The following is a 5,066-nucleotide window of genomic DNA, read 5'->3' as shown; positions in this document are numbered from 1 at the left end:
CCCCCCCCCAATATACAGAAAGTTGTTAGCCGGACTCCACATCAGCTTGCTAAACAGTAAGCATTCTAAAGAAGCCCAGTACAGTGCGCCAGCGCCATACGCGGGCGCGCCATACGCAGCCTTGAGCATACGCGCTCAAGCCGCGGGGCGCGCGCAGGGCGGAAGGGGCGGCGCGTCCCATTCAATTGAATGGGCCCGCCCGCCTGTTGTGCCCTGCGCGCGCCCGCGCCGCCGCGCACAAGCCCCATTGTTTCCAATGGGGCTCGAGCATAGGCGGAATTCGCCTTACGCGGAGGGATCCGGAACGGATCCCCCGTGTAAGGCGAGGACGGACTGTATTTGTATGCATCCATACACAGGATTCAGAAGGGATCTAAGTTATTTGATCCTTGTTTCAGATTGTGGTTTTTAATTTTGGGGGTTTGGTTGTTGCTTCCAACTGAATTGACTGTTCCAGTATGACATTATGGAACAGCCAACAGACCACAGGAAGCCATTTCTTTGGGCTCCTGCTTGAAACCAGCAGCTACAGCAAGCCACCAGCCTTGATTCAGGGCCAAGAAAAACAGAAACAAAAACTTTTCAACTGGTCAGAGTACCAAGAGTAATACAGTGGGCCCTTGGTATCCACTGGGGTATCTTTTAGATTGTAAGCCTGAGGGCAGGGAACCGTCTGACTAAAAAAAAAAAAATTGATGTACAGCGCTGTGTAAACTTACAGCGCTTTATAAATAAAGGTTAATAATAATAATAATAATAATAACCCAAAATGCATGGATACTCAAGTCCCATTAAATTCAGTGGTGTAGCAAAATGTTGCCCCTTATTGAAAATGGTGAACAATGCAAAGGTTTGCTTTTTAGAATTGTTAAAAAAATACTTTCAGGCTGTGGTTGGTTAAATCCATGGATACAGAGGGCTGACTGTAATACAAATAGCTTTAGAGGTTAAAAGGATACGAGTAAGGCAGTGTCTTGTCATTGGGAGAGACTGGTTTGAACATCGGACATCATCCACAAAAGCCAAACATCTCTGGCTGGAACGAGTAGTATGTGCCTGAAGAAGACAGATCAGAGGACAAGAAAATTTCCAAATCTGTTGGTGAAGTGGCTTTCTCATGCAGAATCTTCCATAAAAAAAATCACCTACTCTGTGCCCACCCCCTCAAAATTACTCATCATTGCAATACATTTCTGTTTCTATAAATCATAAAACAGGCTGAGCTTGTAAAATAGATTACACTGTCAAGAAAAAATATTAAGCTAACACAAGGTGTGCTTAAATCATGAACATTTATCTCAAGATATTAATTCAAACATTACTTTTGTTGTATTCTGAATATTGCATAGGGTCACAAAATATGTTGCTATCTGAAAATATTCAACATTTCAAGATTAGGTTGTTTATACCCTTCCTATGTCTTCTTAAAGAAAAATTCTCCACAATTTCTCTCTTTTCCAGTGAGCCAAGCGATTACTGAATTATATTCTGGCTCAAATACCTGCTGGGCAGCACCTTCAGTGGCCAGCATTCTGCGTTCCTTCAGCTGACGGTGTAGAAGAGCCTCCACACCATAGCGCTGCCGGTATCGTCTCAAGTATTTCAGCCGCTTCAGGTTTTCACGCTCTTTAGTCAGAAGTCCCTCTGGGCCTGTCAGGAGGCTGCTACCTGGAAGACACCAAGGAAGCATCCTCAAGGCAGACTCAAAGTACTACCCTGTATGTTGTAAATCTCTGCAGGGCAAAAATAAGAATGCCTCTGTTTCCGCTTTTGATGGAATGATTTTAATAAAAAGCTCAGCACTTCCACCTTGCAGTAATTAACCCAAATAAGAAATGCTAAGAAAAATACAGAATGAATACAAAAATGGAAGCCTGTCCTGATCAACAAGAACATGTTTCAAACTGGTGGTTGGAACCAAATAATGTAAAACAGGTTGTGCAGTTGGGTAGAAGCTGGTCAGAAGGAGTTGTGTGATTTGGAATAGTGGTGAAAAGGTTACTTTGCAGATCCCATGAGGCAATTATATTTAAACAAAGGCAATCTGTCTTTTATAATCTATGGAACGGCACAACAGTTGTTCATACCCCTCCCTTAATGCTTACACTAGGTTTCTAAGTTGTTATATTCTAAGAAGTGTAACCCACCCTAATGAGAATAATGTACCTTTCTACCCTTAAGAACAGATGGTGCTTGATATTTTAAACTAATGTTTAGCAATTTCTAATTTAAAGATTACTGTAGTACTGTATCAGTAATTATTATCAGGCAAAAACTCAGACAAATGCATAGGAACAACAATCTTCAAGCAGAAAACATTATGGCTGTTGGTAAGTTGCTTTCAGATGACTGCCCTAATGAATTTAAGATAAGCTTTAACAAAACTGCTGTCTTGCAGCAGAGAGGTCCTTGTGCACAACTGTGGCCATTTACCTATCGTTTCATGTTCCACCTTGCGGCTATGCAAATACCGGCGTTTCTTCTCTTTCAGGAGGTGTTGAAGCCGTTTGAACTGATCAATATACAGAGACTGCAACCGGATGAGTTTCTCTCTCATGATCAGTGCTACTTCCTCAGCAGTGTACACACCAGCATGTCTACACAAACAGAATCCAACTGAGTAAGTAAGCAGCTTGAATCATAACTTCTCTAATCATTAACACAGAAAAGCTAGTTAAAGTAGTCTCAGGAAGGAAAAGGAAGCTATTTAAGAGAAAAGCAATCTATCAGATAGACCTATGACCTTCAAAAGGGAATACTTACTACAGTGTTTTCTTTTGCATCTTTGCAGAGAAAATGCAAGCTTGGCATGCTTCACCAGAAATAACACAATGATTTTCTATAGGTCACTTAAAAAGCCTAGCCTAACACTATTGGGAATTCTGCCAGGTCTGACAGTATAGGCAGGTGGAGCTGCAAGGGGCAATTTCATGAACTATAAAGGGTGAGACAACTTAAGAAATGATCATCATTCAAGTGCTCTACATGGACCAGCCCTTAATAATCATTCACAATTGTCAACGTGTGTGTCAGTCTTCCAACTAGCTGTGCATCACCCAACTAACCCAATAACTTCACCGACTAAACAAAAGCACAAGACTTTTGAAAACACTATAAGGCTTTTGGGGGGCTGTTGCATGCTGGAAAGACTGAGAATACAGGATCAAAATATACTTTGCTACATACCAGCTTCTTGTAGATTGCTACATATTTAATTTTAGCTGTTTTATACTCTGGTGGTGAACTCATGGAAAGCAGGATGGCTATGCATGGTGCAGTTAACACAATCTCGCACACTTTTAATAACTTAGGTGTACAATGTTGATGGTTAAGCCAGCTTCCTACTATCCAACCACTGCATTTTAAGGTATTTTACACCAATGCCATCACTTTTTCACCTGAACAATAGTTAACACTGCAATAAAGTTCAAGACTGGTACCTTCAGTTCAAGCATTTTGGAAGTGGGCTTCTAATTTGTATTATTCTGCAGCAGCAACTCAGACAAGGGTCATGATTCAGACAACTCACTTGAGAGGGTCCTCCTGGTCACTGTCAATGCTGTCTGCTTCACTGTCAGGATCACCTCGCCATGTTTGATCCACAGTAAGAGGCTCTTGCTCTCCATCGCTCCAGCTGTCTTCATCTGGAAGCAGAGAAACCTATTATACTTGTTATCCAAAGAAAACTTTGTTCAGGCTCTAAATTCTGCTTCAGAAGATGTTAGTATGACCTCAAGAAAATGAACTGGATAAGGAATAGTTTTCACTGGCTATCTAGAAGAAAAATATATAAATGTATCTAAGCTCTATACTGCAAGCAGAAACAACCAGTTAGTTCTAAGCTGACAGAAGATTCAATCTTCACAGGAAATTCTTGCTAAACCTGCATGTATTCTTTTACACGCTGGTCTGACTGAGCACAACAGAAAATTAAAAAGGCTACTTATACAATGATTATTTAAACACAGTGACAGCTGCAACAATAGGAGACTCCAAATTTATAATCTCAATTATATACAAAACTGACTTATCCACAATCTGCCTTGGAGACGATGCTTTTATACTCCAAGTAAATGAGCTATATATTATTGCTGTGTTGGGTAGTGTACTACTGGAAACTACACAATCATCCTGCCCTTTTCTCAGCATATCTATTTTGCCATCATACTCAGAAGAGACTAAACTACTCCTTAATTTTTTTAAAAAAAATGGTCCATGGCTATCAGCATAACATAATGGCAGTACAGAACACATGAGTGCATTTTCATTATGTTTTTCGAGACTTACTTTATCCGTTTAGCAATGACTGATATTATTGGATATAGGGCACTTCTTGGTATGACATACTGAAGACATATTATCTGGGAAACTGTACTGTCAGGATTCTCTAGCAAAGTCTACTTGGGATCTGACACTTTTAGATGGGCAATCTAGTAAACAGGCACTTATAGAAACCTTAACTACTGTCTTAGCAGACACAGAACACAACCTTGTTGGAACTACCATGGCACAGGTGGCGATGACAGTGCAGGAACAGCAGCTGCAGCAAAATGGGCACAGGCACTCCAACATTGAAAGCTGTCTCTGTAAGGAGACAAAGCTACTCTTGTGGTCTCAGAAGTTGCTCAAGAGCCAGTAGGACAGCTGTGTCTAGTGACAGTTATTGCTTTTTCTACTACCACCTCCTCACTCTGCTCCAAGTGCGTTCAATATGCCTGGGTAATGAACCATTACACTTTTTTTAGCTTTTATAGTAACAGTTTTAATTGTATTGTACTTTAAAACTGTATGCATCCTTGGATTCCATGTTAAGAGAAAGGTAGGATATAAATTAAATTAATAAATAAAAATTACACTGGACTGACATACCAAGAAGTTTTTTGCCTTATAGGTGCATAAAATACAGATGAAGCATTAGCAATACAAGCTAGAGATGGCCAATATGCCTCCTAAAGTTTTTTAAATGTTGCTATATGATTAGCCATGTTCTGAATCTATCAGGTCAATGCTATCTGTCAATACCCAAATGACTGATGCTCCAGAAGTCACATTTTAAAAATGACATT

General features: G+C 40.3%; 1 non-coding gene and 1 pseudogene across 1 annotated transcript; both read right to left on the bottom strand.

The window, feature by feature from the left end:
- LOC121920451 overlaps positions 1–3,658 on the bottom strand; it is a 17,839-nt pseudogene extending 14,181 nt beyond the window's left edge.
- LOC121924567 lies at positions 425–560 on the bottom strand. Its single transcript, XR_006102671.1, has one exon. It is a non-coding gene; the product is annotated as a small nucleolar RNA SNORA2/SNORA34 family (small nucleolar RNA).
- Positions 3,659–5,066: the final 1,408 nt, after the last annotated feature.

This window comes from Sceloporus undulatus, chromosome 2 (assembly GCF_019175285.1).
Source record: "Sceloporus undulatus isolate JIND9_A2432 ecotype Alabama chromosome 2, SceUnd_v1.1, whole genome shotgun sequence".
Lineage (NCBI taxonomy): Eukaryota > Metazoa > Chordata > Lepidosauria > Squamata > Phrynosomatidae > Sceloporus > Sceloporus undulatus.
Note: the sequence above shows the minus strand (reverse complement) of the source record. Positions and strands in the feature narration are given on the sequence as shown.